Consider the following 17,261-nt stretch of genomic DNA (forward strand, 5'->3'; position numbering starts at 1 on the left):
TGGCAATAATACATGCACTTAAGAAATGGCGACCCTACCTAATGGGAAGACACTTCAAGGTAAAAACGGATCATGATAGCCTTAAATACTTTTTAGAACAAAGATTATCCTCTGAAGAGCAACAAAAGTGGGTCACAAAGATGTTGGGTTATGACTTTGAAATCATCTACAAAAAAGGGAAGCAAAATGTGGTGGCAGATGCACTCTCAAGAACGGATGAGGATGTGGAAGCATTGTTATGTGCCATTTCTATTATCCAACCAGATTGGATAAACGAAGCAAGGGAGGAATGGAAGAATGATGAAGAAGTGTGGGCACTTATTCAAAAGTTACAATAAGATTCCAGTACATCTGATACATTTAGCTGGCAAAATGATTTGTTATGGTACAAAGATCGCTTATACCTCTGTAAGAATTCCCAAATCAAACAAAAGATTCTTATGGAATTGCACACTTCTCCCTTAGGAGGGCACTTAGGATTTTTAAAAACTTACCACAGGGTTAAGAAGGAATTTTTTTGGGATGGCCTTAAATCGGATATTCAAAAGTTTGTGGCGGAATGTTTGGTTTGCCAACAAAATAAAGTTGAAACAATTAAGACCTCGGGTCTATTACAAACTTTATCCATTCCAAGCTAACGTTGGGAGGAGGTTTCAATGGAATTTATCACAGGTTTACCCAAGTCTGAGGGAACGAGTGTCATCATGGTGGTAGTTGATAGACTTACCAAGTATGCATACTTTTGTGCATTATCACATCCATTTAAAGCCAGTACAATTTCTACTACATTTATGGAAACAATTCAAAAGCTACATGGAAATCCAAAGATTATTGTAAATGACAGAGATCCCATCTTCACTAGAAATTTTTAGACATAATTATTTTCTTGTCTTGGTACTCAGTTAGCTCACAGCTCATCTTATCATCCTCAATCTGATGGGAAAACTGAGATAGTAAACAAATTTTTGGAAGGATACCTTCGTTGCTTTGTCTCTGATAAACAGACACAATGGGTCAAATGGTTGCCTCTGGCTAAATGGTGGTATAACACATCCTTCCATACAGCAACAAAAATGACCCCATTTATGGCACTTTATGGATATCAGCCACCATCTATCACATCATATTTAAGAGAAAATTCTAAGGTTCAAGTAGTGGAACATCACATCGAACATCAACAACAAGTCCTCCAACTCTTAAAGGATAACCTCGTGTTGGCACAGAATAGAATGAAACAACAGGCAGATCAACATCGCAGCGAAAGAAGTTTTGATGTAGGTGATTGGGTATTCCTACGGCTACAACCATATAAACAAATGTCCTTGAAGCAAGCTAAGAAGGATAATAAATTATCACCAAAGTATTATGGTCCGTACAAGGTGTTGCAAAAGATTGGTACTACGGCATACAAATTGGAGCTTCCTGCAGCTTCTCGAGTGCACCCAGTTTTCCATGTTTCATGTTAAAAGAAGGTTATAGGCGACAAGCTCCCAGTTCAAACAATATTGCCAGAACTTGATGAAGAAGGAAAAATTATATTGGAACTGGAAGCAGTCACAGAAACAAGAACTTGACAGCTACGAAATCGATCAATTTCGGAGTATCTCATCAAGTGGAAGAATTTATCCGCTGAAGATTCCACATGGGAGGATGAGAATTTTATACAGAAGCATCCAGAACTACTCAAGAGTTGAGGACAACACTATTTTGAAGGAGAGGGGTATGTTAGGTCCCTATAATGCTAGGATTACCCCATTACTATTGTAGTTGTATCCCTTATTAATATTGTTGTGCCCCCATTGTCCCCATATTGTTATTATTGTGCCCCATAGAATCCCTCTATTGTTATTTTTGTGGCTTTATATTATTATTGTTAGGTCGGCTGGGTTATATTGTGACTCCTTAGACTCCTATATATAGAAAGGAGGTTTTGTCATTTATATCATCGAAGAATTGTTCATTTATGTAATGTAAAGGAGATTGCCCCCTCGAAGAGGCTGAATTCTAAGGCGTTGATCTATCTTTTCTATATTTTTGTGAGCTGGTTACATAACAAAAAATATGATAAACAAGGGCTTGAGATGATTGATATGTTGACTGATTTTAGGCTAGGTATGTGTGCAAAAGATTTTGATTGAATAAAATAATGTTTTTGTTGGCTCAAATGGAAAAGCAGAATTTTGGGTGTGGGGAATGAGGCTCAGTTTTGCAGAGATCTCTATGGGGCAAGGTAGGCAAACTGATTTGGAACTTTAAATTGAATGAGATGGAGAGATTAGACAGGTGAGGAGTCGAAGAGGGAAAGAAAGCTCAGGGATCCTCTTCAAACAGCTTAAAACATAAAAAACTAAAGCAAACCCTAGGTATAGCACTGCGCTTTCAGTGGATTCTACCTTTACCCTTGTTTGTTTTAGTTAAGATGAAAAAAGATAGATAATGGCATACATAACACATAAGAAAACTCAGAATTAAAAAAGAAAGAACTATACCAAGACAAAATTCCACATGAATCCCAAAGAGTGTTGCAATCCCTGGTCTCAATTCCTTAGCCAAAATTCTGATATGAGTTTACAATGAAGCTCCTTTCTTTCTCAAAAGTCCAACCATGCTAATGACTGAAAGATCACAAGATATAGACAAACCATAACTCATCCTAACCTCTAGGGGTTGAGCTCACAAGTTTAGGAGCTGTTTCAACTAATTCTAACCTGAGAACTAGAAATCAGGCAATGGAACAGCTTGCCTCTAGAAACTAGGGAACTGATTCATTCAGTTTCAAACAACTCTTTGTTAGATTAATCTACCTCCATAAGTGAAAATTAGACATAATTACATCAAGATCCATCATTTTACATTAAATTAAATCACAAGTTTGACATTGAGAAGGAGAAAAAGTCAAACTGTCAAAAACTAGATGAAAAACAGAGCATTCTTGGTCAAACTGTGCCAAGTTTTCCCAATGCGCCGCGCCAAATTCCCTATGCGTAGCACCTGTTTGTAGCCACTTGTGGAGGCCTTCCCGGTGTCCAAATTTGCTCCAACTGTGCTTTTTGGAAAGGTCTACCTGTCTACGTTCCAACCCAAGTGGAATTTTTGAAGTTGGCCTCCATTTTCCCCTCCAAAACTGTGTATTCCCAACACTACTTCCTGTGTGTCAAAATAGGGGTAGTAAGGTCATTTTTTGAGTGTTTTTGACCTTTTTGAGGGCTCAAAACCTGTCAAAATTTCTTGGCCATTGGTAGGAAAGCATATTTTCCATGACAAATCCAAAAATGCTGAGTTTTTATCATTTGGAGGCTCCCATCAAAAGCGAGCGCCAGGTGGCGCGGTGCATAGGGCAGAAAATCCTGTTTTTTGAGCCAAAATTTTCAAAAATGCAAAAAGTGCCCCAAATTTCAAAGCCTTCTCCATCAAGTGCTGTGGTGGGCCAAGGAAGCCTCAACCAAGATCTGAAGTCTATATTTCTCCTTTCGCCTCCTCGATGCCCTCTTTAATTTTGCCTTCAAGCTCCTGATTCTTGCCTTGCAGACCTTGTTTCTCACCATGTAATGATAAGCCATATGCCTCAACAATGCCTTCTCCTTGTTGGCCTTCTCCAACCTCCTCTCCAAGTGGATATTATCTCTTTGAAGCCATGACTCTCGATCGGCATTGATTTCTTGCTCAAGGGATGTGAGCTTCACCTTCCTTCTTTTGGCAGCTTGGCGGTTTTCCCGAATTTTTTGCAACTCCATAATCGCTTGATGATCCTCAAGCTGCTTATTTCTTTGTTCCGGGTACTTTATTATCCACTCAGCTTTGTCTAAATTGAGGGATAGAGCATTGATGTCTGTCTGTTGCTCTTGGATGACTTCCTTGAGCTTTGAGCTTTGTGGGCCCAAATCCGTGTCATCGCCATGAATTAGAATGAAATCAGTCTCCCGCTCACCTGAAGACCCCTCATCCTGTACTGGCCTCTTTCCCTTGTCCTAAACTTGTTGTGCTAATGAAGGAAGCGAGACCCCTTCCACCCTGGGTGGAGATAATACTCGCTTTGTTGCAGCAAATAACCGTTTAGTGCCCTTCTAATAGGTGACAAACACCAGCATACTAGCGGTTTGTGTCTCATGACCCTCATGCTGATATGAAGGTTCACCTGTCTCATGCAAAGCCTCCGGAGGTCCCTGAGAAGCTGTGAAGAACTCATGAGAAATGAAATCCTCCCAAGTGATGCCTGCAAACCAAGCTGATGGATGACCACAATCTTAATGAGAGAAAAATGGTAAATACTGTTGAACTGATGTTGAGGAGTTTTCTATTGTACTAGTGTGGTCATCTTCTCAATATTTCGGCACATGAAGTAGGGGAGATTCATCATCCTCACCCTGGTAAAATGCATCAACAACCTGATATGATAGGCATATAAACAAGAAAACCGGCCCTCACAGCTAAAATACTTCATTATCAGTTTCATAAAAGGAGGATAGGAATATTTCAAGTACCGAAAAGGAAAAACTCTGCTGAGTTGTCTCAAATAACCGGGCTTGATGTATGGTTCATAATGTTGCCTGTCAATTTTATGCCTTTTGTTCCATTGCTCTCCAATATTAGGAATACCGATTGCTAGAGAAATAGATTCTAGTGTTAAAGTGAATGTTACACCAGCTAGAGTGGCTTGACCATCATGTAAATGAAGCACAAAAAAACAGGCCAACTCATGGTGAAACTAGACTCTAGTAACCATCTCAAAAAACTCATAGCAAGACTGGTGTTGGAAACATGTCATGGCGAGAGGGAAGGCATGTAGCTCAGCAAGGGTAGTAGGTTTCTCTCGTATGTGTTTTCCACCCTTATGAGGCCTCCTTGGTGCATGTACCTCTGTTGGAGAGTCACTGTGTCTCTCCTCTTCATGGTCATATGAAGGATCAAACTCCATTTCTGCTAGTGAGTGAGCTTTCTTGATGAAGAGTAGGAAATTGATGGTGATTTTTATTTTCTGCCACCAAGGGAAAAGTATATGAGGGACTGTGAAGGGAGAGAGTATGAGGGATTTGGGACTGTTAGGACAAGGTGTTGTTAGGGAAACATGGGATTAGGGAATGATATGTAAGTTTTAGGGACAACAATTAGGGTTTGGGGATTTGTAGTTAGGATTTGAGAAATGGGAATTGGGGATAGGGGTAGATGATTTTTTGGTAATATGGGTGTTAGGGAATGGGGAAATAAACTGGGAAAATGAGTGAGGGAGTGGAAAAATGAAGAGGTGGAAGAATAAATTTGGTAGAAAAATGATAAGTTTCAAACCCTAAGCAATAGTTTCTTGAGAGATGCAAGGAAGTAGGGTTTGATTTTTCTTTACACAACCGCCATAAGCTTTATGAAAAGGTCCTTCACTAGCAATGAAGAGATCGTGACTTACTTGCACAATGAAAGACTTGAGCGTTTTGGGCGATTTGAGGGAGTTGTTGAAGAAATAGGGCTTGGCCGCTCTATGCGCCGCACCTTAAACCCAACGCGCCACGCCCTTTTTGTGCACAGCGCCAGTTCAGATTTACACTGAGAATTGCGGCCCTATGCACTGCGCCTGCTGTATGCGCCGCGCCGCGCCTCTTACCTAGTGTGTCGCGCCTCTGAATTCGGGTAGTTTCTCTCCAATTTCACTTGCTTTGCTCAAACACGGCCATCCTTTGCTCATACTTTGTTGCTTGAATGGAAATGAGCTTTTGAATTGAAGAAATGATTTATATACAAGGACCTTTAATTTTTGTTTCATAAAAGCCCACTTTTGCAATGTTTGCAATACAACTTTACTTTTGAACTCTGTTTTTTTATCTTTTCACTTCATTTGAACCTTTTGATGAACTGAATGACTTAATTTGTCTTGATTTTTGTTTGCTTTGCAAGGGATGGAGCTACTGAGGCTTCTGAAGGATACCAAGGTTTCCTCTGAACTACTTTACATACAAGAGAACTGAAAATACATGAATTAATACAATAAAATCTAAAATACTTTGTTTTTCCTCAAAACAGAGTTTTGAGGTAAAACACATCTCTGAGCAATTTTTTATGAAATTTATTGGTATTGGAACCTCCTCATGTACCTGCTGACTATTATTGGACATTTTGAAAACCTATTTGATGAAACCCTAGACCTAATGACAGTGAAACCCTAAAAGAATGACTCTTGAAAGTTTAATGACAAAAGTGATTGCAGATGATCTTAATGAATAAACATGGGTCAGCAGGTAAAGGACATGAGGGTAAATGTACAGCAAGCCACTCCCATCAGATGATCCATTGTCCTAGTGGAATGCAACTGACTGGGCGGGACACCTAATATGCAATGCAACAAGAGGACTTGATCTCTAACGGAGGGATGAAGATACTGACACTAATAGAAATTTCGACAAGAGTGTGCAAGACTATTGTGTGAGGTTTAATGCAGTATACAATGCTATTCCTACCAACATTAAACCACCAGAGGGATTGGCTTTGCTCAAGTTTCCAGATGGTTTTGATGCTGATATGGCATATCATTTGCGGGAACATGATCCTACCACACTAGAAGACATGCAAAATAATGTTGTGAGTGTAGAAGCGAACTTGTTGGCCAAAAGAGCAAGAATCAGATCTGAGAAAAGAGTAACCATAAAAGAAGAAGCATCTACTTCAGATGTAAAGATGGATACATTGATTCGAACAGTGGAGAGAATGGTTGACTAGTTTACCATCACAGATAGACCTAAACCACCAATCTGTAATCCAAATTTTAGAGGACAGCAGGAGCCCCAATTCCGAATCAAGCAAAGAGAAAAAAAAGCACTAGAGCAATCAACGCAACAACAGCAGATCAAAACTCCCTTACAGCAGAATTATGTTCAAGGAATGGAAGAAGAAGATGACATAGTTCCCGTAATTAAAACAAATCACTTTTTCATTGCTGATAGTATGCCTATATTTCTGACCAAAGATGAAGAATACACAGAAGTTCCAGACATTCAAAGGGATGAGGATTACATATTAGAAAATGATGTGGTTTTGGAGGCTGAATCTGATGATTATTAGGGTGTTTATATGAATGCTTTGACTGCACAGTAGAGGCAATACTCTTTAAGGAGCAGAGATGTACTGGTCAATCCCATTCAGAAAAGAAAGGATGTGCAATTCAAGAATGATTCCTCAAACACTCAGAAGAAATGGAAAGAGCTTGCTGATCCAAATTCCAGCAAGGTACCATCAACAAGTATCACTGCAAACAATAAGAACAATCAACAAAAAGATAGTGCAAAGAAAGAGCAAGCAGATAAGAAGGACATTGGTGTCAAAGAGGTAGAAAAAGTTTCATCCTTTAATTTAGAAAGTGAAATTGCTAAATTAAAAGTGTTCATTCCTTTGACTGAGCTTGTTTAAGAATAACAATCATAAACACCATGTATCTAGAATACTGAAAATAGATCCTTTGTCATACATGGTGAATTTCGAGGATGATCATCCTGAACTCATTTTTGGTCCAGCCATAGAAGGTCAGCCTGAAGATAGCGAAGTCCCTCCCTTTTATCTGAGTCTTAGATTGCATGAGTATATTCTCCATAATGCTATGTTAGATTCCGGAGCTTCCCACAATTTGATGCCTAAAGCCATTATGGAAAAGTTGGGCTTGGATATCACCCGGAAATATCATGATTTGTACTCCTTTGACTCCGGTAGAGTTCGTTGCATTGGTCTCATCAAAGATTTGGTGGTTTCTTTAGATCAAATCCCAGCCAAAAATGTCTTGATGGATGTGGTAGTTTCTGATATACTGCCTCGATTTGGTATGCTCTTATCTAGATTGTGGGGTGCTAAACTCAAAGGCACTTTACAACTTGACTTCTCTTATGCTACTATCCCTGTTTTCAGTTAATTGAGGAAGTTGTACTAGGAAAAGAAAATGAAGTATATGATCACTAGTAAATAGAAGCTTGTGAATCATCCGATAAATGTTGTACATATTGATTTAGAGTCCTTTGTTTTGTACTCTGGTAGTGGATTTAATGATGTAGATATTCAGCTTGTAGAAGTAGATGATGTACCAGAAATTTCCGAGAATTTTAGAGCAGTTCTTAATCAAGAAAAAGAAAAAATAGCAATTTCTTCTGAGCAGCCTACACAACAGCAAAAGGTCAGTGAAGAGTAGAAAAATGAAGTAATCAACAAAGGTAAGGTTGAGAAAGAAACAGAATTTCAGCATCTAGAAGATGAAGCCGACCTTTGGAGCATGGACTTTGATGGCACTGTGGGTAAGGACGGTGCTAGTATTGGAATTTGGATTCAAAGCCCTACTTTCCAGCCTGCCAAAGTCCCAAGTAATGTTAGAGTATGTTCATACAAGTTAGCTTTTGATTGCTCTAATAATGAAGCGGAGTATGAGGCTTTGATTACAGGTCTTAAAATTTTGAAGAAACTGGATGCGAAAAGGATTTTTGTTTATGGTGATTCAAAGCTAGTGATTAAACAAGTAAAAGGATAATATCAAGCAAAACATCAGTGGATGAGAGCCTACAGAAATGTAGTTCTAGATATTTTTAGGATGTTTCTTGAATATACCTTGAAAGGTGTACCCCAGACTCAAAACATCATTGCAGATTCACTCGCCACTGCGGCCAACAATTTGAAGATTCCAATGAATTCTAGAAAGAAATTTGAAATTCAGTTCAAACATAGGCTTGTTGTTCTTGATAATTTGAGGTATTGGCAAGTTTTTTGGGATGACAATGAAATTAATGCCTTTTTGCAAAATGAAGGAAAGTTTAAGAATGCCTCCATTGATGATGTTTTTGATTTCGATGAACAAGACATTGAGGTAAATCAGATGGAGGTTTTACAGCTAAAGGATAATATTATTCCTAGAGGTCTCATACCTTTAGAGGAGCTTTTTGATCAGGATGATGTGGCAAGAAAACTGACCTTGGTTCCTATGGACAAAGGAGTTGAAGATGTAAATCTTGGAACAGCTGACCATCCCAAGCTTGTAAAGTTATCAAAAGCATTGTCTCCCGAAGTAAAGGCTAAGTATGTTAGATTACTTTCTGAATTTTCTGATGTTTTTTCTTGGGATTATTCAGATTTGAAAGTGTATGACAAGGATATCATTCAACATACTATTCCTATCAAGCCGGATCAAAAACCTTTTAGACAGAAGTTGAGAAGAATCAATCCAAAGCTGCTGCCATCCATCAAGAAAGAGGTAAATAGATTGTTTAAAGCTGGCATCATTGTTCCAATTAGATTTTCTGATTAGATTTCAAATTTGGTCCCGGTACGAAAGAAGACTGGAGAAATAAGGTTGTGTATAATTACCCTCTTCCTAAAATGGACCATATCCTGCAAAGAGTACTTGGAGCATCATGGATGTCACTACTTGATGGTTACTCAGGCTATAATCAGATCTTGGTGCATGAAAAAGACAAAGACAAAACTGCCTTCACACACCATGGGGAACTTTTCAGTATGCCAAAATGCCATTTGGATTGACGAATGCCAGAGCCACTTTTCAATGGGCGATGGAAATAGCTTTTGCTAATGAGAAGGATGTTTTCTTGGTAGTGTATTTAGATGATCTAATGGTATTTTCTGGTTCCGATGATGATCATTTGCACCACATAAGGATTGTCTTTCATAAATGTAGGAGGTTCGGGATTTCTCTCAACCCGAAAAACAGTCTTTTGCCATGGACAAGGGTAAAGTCCTTGGTCATATAATTTATAAATATGGTATTTGCATTGATCCTTCAAGGGTGGAGGCAATCCAACATATAGAATTTCCACGCAACAAAAAGGAGATTCAGGCTTTTAATGGTAAGATGAATTTCTTACGTAGATTTATACCAAATTTGGCTGAGAATTTACGTGAAATAACTAATATGTTGAAAAAGGACAACACTGTGAAATGGACCAAGGATGCCATGAAATCATTCAATTTGGTAAATTTTTCTCTGACCATAGCCCTGGTCTTGATTAGTCCTGATTATACTCATGATTTTATTATATTTTCATTTGCATCTGAGCACACCATGGCTATGGTATTGATGCAAAAGAGGGATCAGGTGGAGCAACCCATTTCTTTTTTCAGTAGGACTATTCGAGATGCTGCCTTGCATTACAATATCATTGAAAAACAAGTGTTGGATCTTATAAAGGCATTGAAGGATTTCAGAGTATACATTTTGCATTCACATACTATAGCATATGTTCCTAACGTAACAGTCAAGGATGTTATCATGCAAACTGATCTGGAGGGAAAAGAGGTAAGTGGATAGCAACAATGTTGGAGTATGATCTTGAGATTAAACCTACCAAACTGATCAAAGGACAAGGCTTGGAAAAACTGATGGTTGAATCAAATTTGCATGCCCTAGACATAAATCTTATTGCAACAATGTCAGAGGACGAAGATGGTGTCTCACTCATTCAAGTATCAGAAATGTTTCTCAAATCACCTTGGTATTCTAATATAGTTTATTATCTTTAGCACCTTTCACCACCTCCTGGAATGTCAAGAAGTAAAGGTAGATCACTAAAACTAAATTCTGCAAAATTCTGCATTTTAAATAGTGCTCTCTATTGGAAAGATCCGGGAGGAATTCTTTTTAATTGTTTGGTTGAAGATTAAGCTCGGTAGGTAATGAATGATTTTAATAGAGATGATTGTGGTGGTCATTTGTTTTGGAAAACAACAAGTAACAAAGTGTTGAGAGCAAGATATTATTGGTCGACTTTGTTTTCAGATTTATATAAGATAGTTATGGGTTGCCATGAATGCAAAGTTTTTCAAGGAAAAAGGAAGTTGCTTCCTCTTCCTTTGAATCCATTTGAAGTAAATTCACATTTCCAGTAGTGGGGACTTGATTTCATAGGGGAAATCCATCCCACATCATCATCACAACACAGATGGATTTTGACAGCTACCAATTACTTCAACAAGTCGATTGAGGCCATTTCGACAAGGCAAGCCATGGACACGGTAATTATCCAATTTTTAGAATCTAATATCTTGTCTCATTTTGGTTGCCCTCACAAGATTATAACAGACAATGCATCAGCATTTAAGTCCAAGAAGATGGTCGAGTTTTGTAACAACTAAAATATTACATTGGGTCATTCCACGGCATACTACCCGCAGGGAAATGGATTGGCTGAGTGATCAAATAAATCCTTGGTGAACATTATCAATAAAATTTTGGAGGCAAACAAGAAGAATTGGCATCGAAAGCTTGTTAATGCCTTGTGGGCCGACAGAGTGAGCAGAAAGAAATCAATAGGTATGTCACCTTTTGAGTTGGTTTATGGTACTGATATAGTATTTCCTACATCACTTGCAGTCCCGGTCATGAGATTATTACAGGAAGTTGGCAGCGAAGAGGATGATATTCAGCGCATAATTAATCAAATGATTCACCTTCAACAAACAAGGGAAGAGGTTTCCCAAAACACTTTCTGGTTGCAAGAGAAGATAAAGAAAATTTATGACCGCAAAACCAAACCAAAAAAGTTTTAGCTGGAAGGTGTAGTGTTGCGGTGTGATGCACGGACTGAGGAAAAGGGAAAGCATGGTAAGTTTGACAATTTATGGAAAGGACCATATAAAATCTCAGCTTATCGAGGATAGAATGCATTTTTGTTGAAGGAAATGGATGGTCAGGAATGTTCAGGAGGGCCAGTGAATGGTAGGCTCTTGAAGCACTACTACTTTTGAGGTTGTTCCCTGAAGTTACTTCACCTTCATTGTATATACCGGTTTTCTTTTCCTTGCAAGGTTTCAAGAACACTGTTATCTAAAACTTGGGGCCTGAAGTGAAGGCTATAAATTTTGAATGATTTGTGTCAAGTTTAGTTGATTTGGTTTATAGTCAAGTTTGGAGTCGGTTGTGAGTCAGTTTTCAGTTCATATTGAGTCATTTTTCACTCTTTTTTTTGTTTGACCGTATTGCCCAATGGATGAGGCACTTGGTCTATGGTGTTCTTAACACCTCCAAGGAGCTACCATCCCCAATAAGGCCAATGTTAGTGTCAATATCTGCATACTTCCATTAGGGATCAAAATTTTCTCTTTGCATTTTCATTTTAGGGGTCCCATACTGAAATTTTACATCATTTCATTAGGTCATGTCAAACTGATCCACTGATGGTTGTCTTATCTTTAGAAAATCTAAATTTCTCCCTCATAGAGTATACTTGTTGACCCTTCTTCAGGTTGTCTTCAGTTATGGTTTCATGGTCAATTTGCAATCATGCTTTCATTAGGTCATAGGGCATGTTTCAATAGGTCTTAGGGTTTCATTTCCAAGGTCAAGAACCTAATTTAAAAGTGCAAATAAAGGGCATCAAGGGTAGGAGGATGATAAATAAGTCAAACATGATGGCTTGTAGGTCATAGTTACTATATCATTATCTTTTAAACTAATGTAATTTTCACCTCAAAAACATGTTTTTGAGGTGAAAACTGAGCATTTTGAGTTAATTTGTATTTCATATGTAATTTTAAGTCACTTTATGTAATAAATGATCCCGACTGCACCAAAGAATCTCTCCTTGCTGCAAGACAAAGAAACACTGGAAAAATCAGTTCAAGTTGAGCATTATCCACCTAAAAAGAAACAAAGAAGAAAAGGCATTAAAAATAGAGTTTTGAAGAAGGTCAAGAAACAATAGAAAGTGGGTTTTTCAAGAGAAAAATCAAAATTTACTCCTATATAAGGCCTCACATTTAATTTTCAACTTCATCATTCTCATTTGGCAAGCAAGAAGTCAAAAAGTGAGGATAAGAGGAAAGGTTGAGTGAGTTTTGAGCAAAGGAGGAGTGGCGCTGCGCGTTTGGAGCAGCGGTGGAGTGATGTTGTACGTAGGCAGACTGGCGTTGTGCTTTTCAGGCGGGCAGGGTTAGCGATGCGTGTTGAGGGTTTGGAACTGTGCATCTAGGACCGACACTATGCTTCTGGAGAATTTCACAGTGTAAAATTACACTGCGTTGCTCTTCTAGAGGTGACATTGTACGTATATGCGGTGGCACTGCACATTGAGCAAAAGGGCCAAAAAGGCCTCAAAACTTCAAGATTTCCCTCTCTTCCCTTCAATGCAAGAAAGTTGACTTCCCATACTATAGTTTTGGTTTGCATTTCTAACTGTTAAACATCATTCCCCATGGCAAGTGTGAAACCCTAAAATTCTCCCTTGGTTATTCCTAAACCCTAAACCCCATTGTTCCTCCTATCACTTATCACTACAACTCTAAACTCCTTCCCTATCCCTATATCCCTTTATCCCTTTATCCCTATTCCATAACATCCACATCCCTTTATCCCTCTTCCCAAAAATCAAAATATCAAACAAACCAATCCCTCCCTCTCATTTTTATGATTCCTACTCCCTCGTTCATTTTTTAGCCCATAAGGTCATCTCCCATCCCCTCACTCCTAAATCACTCTCACTCATTCCCTTTATACAACCCCAGGCCTTGCAAACATGAACAGAGAGGACCAAGACTATGAGGAGGAGGAAAACACAGGCAATGACACCTCAGCAGATAGAGCTAGGCATCAGAGAAGACCACATAAGCGAGGTAGAATTATCAGAGAAGAGCCATCAAACCTTAGATAATTGCAAGCCTCTCATTTGGCTATCACTTGTTTCAGATATCTTGGCTGCTATGAGTTCTGTGAGCAAGTAGAGAGAATTCAACACCACCCTGAGCTCACCAGAATTTTTATAGCCCATCTTCAAGACAACAAGGTGACTCTTGCTGGGGTAACATTCACAATCTCACCCTCCATCATTGCAGATGCAACCAGGATTCCAAATATAGGGAAAAAGTGGTACAAGGCCCAGGACCTGGATGAACATTATTATGAGCCTTATATCAAATCCCGGTACAGAAATGAGGTGAAAATTTTCCTTTCAGATTTCTTGAAGAAAAGTATGTCCACATGATGAAAATCATCATGAAATATTTCACTTGTGAGGGCAGATTTTCCAGGATGTACACCTATCACATCAAGCTCCTCATGCATTTTAACAGGGTGAGGATGTTAAACCTCCCTTATTTCTTGTTCAAGAATATTGAGAAGATGGCTCATTTTGTCCAGAAGAAGCCATACGCTCAGTAGATGAGTAGTCTCTATCATTATTCCTTGATAAAGATGATTATGCTTCATCATCTTAGTCTCCTCAACATATCTTGGGAGACATTTATTGCTCATGACATCTTTAGGGATCCTCAAATTCCTCCACCAGTGTCTCAAGGAGCAGTGGGACCTTCTAGCAGTACTCGGGTGAAAACAGATGAGGAGGCCAAAGAGACTAAAACTACTGAGGTGCCCGAGACTTACATGACATATCAGAGGGGCACAAGGAGATTGTTTGTAGTTGATAGGCAAGTGTTTGCTCGATGAGATGTGGAAGGGACCTTGCCTTCTTCATCAACCCATAGGCAAATTCTAGCTCCACAGGATGTGGAAAGGGCTTTGCCTTCTTCATCAACACAATAGGTACAGGTGCAACAACTGCACAAAGGGAAGGAAAAAATGTCGGAGGAGAGTTTTGATGATGAGGAGGAAAGAGACTTTGAGTTGATAGAGCATGATGAGTCGGAGCAGCGTTATATTCATCATGGCATGGAAATAATTGACATAGAGGCTTAGGATGAAAACACAAGAAAGGACATCATCATACAAGAAAAGGAGGCTCAAGTCCAAGCTTTGATGGAAAATTTGGAGAGGGCGAAGTATGTCATCACATATTTGGAACATGAAAACAAGCAGTTGAGTGACAAACAAGTCCTCATGGAGCTGGAACTACTCAAGGTAAAATGACAAAGTGACAAAGAGGCACAGGTCACTTTGACTCCTATTGAGAAGGAGATTGAAGATGATAGAGAGACTTGGCTTGAGAGAGTCAATTTTCACCTTGAGAAGTTGTTGCAGAAGGCTAATAGAGACAATTAGATGATCAGGCACATGGCCTACCATTACAGGACCCGAAACAAAATTTGCAATATGAGGGTCAAGAAGATGAAAGCTAGGCTAAGGCGGGCTCTAAAAGGCAAAAAGGAGGAGGATAGGCTTAGGTTTCTTGCTGAAGCTTCCTTGGCTCATCAGGACACTTGATGATGGTGCTTCTCACCAATTTTGGGCAAGTTTGGAAGATTTTTTATCATCTGCAAATTTTGAAAGTTTACACACAGAAAATTTGCCTCAATAGGGGCACCCAATGCACAAATGGTTTGCATTTTTGGATTCAGAGGGATGAGGACATGCACCCAATGGATTTTCTAAGTTTTTGGGGTAGAACTGGTCCACCAAAAGGTCAAAAAACATCCTAAAAATGACCTTTCTACCACTTTTGGACACACAGAAGCAGTCTTGGGAGAATCAAGTTTTAAGGGTTCAAATGGGCTTCAAATGAAGAAATTCTAGGTTTTTGGGAAAGTGGACTTGATGACCTTTCCAATGAGCTATCATGAGCTCAATTTGGATGCCAAGAAGGCCTCCAAAAGGGACCTAAAAGTGGCATTGTGCATTGGGCCAGTGGCGCTACGCGTAGGGAAAATTTTGCACAGGATGCCTAGTTTTCCATTTTTTGACTGTGTTCGTGGAATTTCTCCCATCGAGGATGTTTTACTGATGTAAATGATGAATTTTATTGTAAATATGATAGATAATTAGTAGTAGAGGGTAGATTCATTGCATTAAAAGTTAATTTGAGCTCAAATGAATCAATTTTTCACTTTTAGAGGCAAGTTGTTAAGATGCTTATATCCATGTTTTCTTGTTCAGTGTTGGTTAGATTAGTTCCTCATCTTAGGGATTCGACCCCTGAGGATGGGAGGAGGTTGAAATAATTCCTATATCTTCTTCTTCTATCTCATTGTAAAGGGTTGGACTCAGCTGGATGCTCAGACCTTGATTGTACATCATTTTGTAGCAATTTAGCAGGAGATTAATAAGAATTGCAGCTATTTTTATGGGATCCATGTGGTATGGAGTTTTAGTACAGTTTCTTCTTTTGTGATCATATGTTAATGTGTTTTGTGTACTTCATTAATCATTTCATTGCTTCTAAGTGAATGCTTTCAAGTTGATAGGTAGAATTCATTATATCAGTGCTCTGCTTTGGGAAAACATTCACCATTTCCTATTTTCTGTTGTCTAAGAACGATCCATGGTTTTCATATGCTCTTATTAGATTATCACCAGTCTTAAACATCTCACCCCATCAAGCCCTAGAGTGCTAAACCTTATGCCTACCTTGCCCCATTGAACACCCTGCAATTTTGACCTAATTCCCTAGACCTAAACTGTCCAACTCCTCCTGATCCAACAAAACCCCTTCAAAATCCAATCAAAACTTCATGCTACTATACCTAGCCTAAAATCCTTTTCCTGATCCAGTCATCTTGGCTGAGATCCTTACAGAGAGAGCCCTCTCCCAACCTAGTAGGGCTAGCTACTTGGCTAAGCATGGTTTGTGGTTACCCTGGCATTGCCTTCCTTCAACCTAAGGTTCAATCTAGGTGATAACACACCCCATCAACAATATCTATCTAAATAAATTTTATCCATGAATCAAATAATTACTATCCCTTCAATATTATTATATAATTTTTCTTGCACCTATTATATGTTAACACCCTTTTCTAACCTCTGTCTGATATTTACCTTGTCATTTATTCATATATGGATCACTCACCAACATACATCCTCATGTTTGTTGATGGCCCTTCTTAGTGGACATAAAACTTGACATCTATATTTTGGGGAATATACTCCTCCTATCAAGCCCCATTGCACACAAGCAAAGTTTGTATCAAGCAGGAACCAATAATTAAGTTGCATATGATGTCATCATACGCTTTTTGGCAACTTCCATCCACCTTGGCATTCATCACCTACATGTGTTCCTTGATTCCCTGCTTGTTATCGCGCATTTGGATCGAACCTTTTTAGATTCACAGTGCTCATTTGTTTCAAAAGTACCTAAATGCCAAGTTTCTAGTACAAATTTGTGAACATGTTATCTTTCCACCTATACCACGGAGCCATAAGCAAGTCGTTAATAACATATGAAATCATATCCTAGATTGGAAAGTATCACACTAACTATAGAAACCATCAAGGTACACATCACATCAAATAGATGAAAAATAAAAAAAGTATCAATGTCAAAGAAATAAAGCATCATAAATCCATACATCATAGAGAAAAACACATGTCATAAAGCATATATCATGTGTGTGTGTGTATTGCAATT

Source organism: Pinus tabuliformis, chromosome 1_2, assembly GCF_031772625.1.
Source record: "Pinus tabuliformis cultivar Carrire ecotype Pingquan chromosome 1_2, CPIR1, whole genome shotgun sequence".
NCBI classification, from domain to species: Eukaryota; Viridiplantae; Streptophyta; class Pinopsida; order Pinales; family Pinaceae; genus Pinus; species Pinus tabuliformis.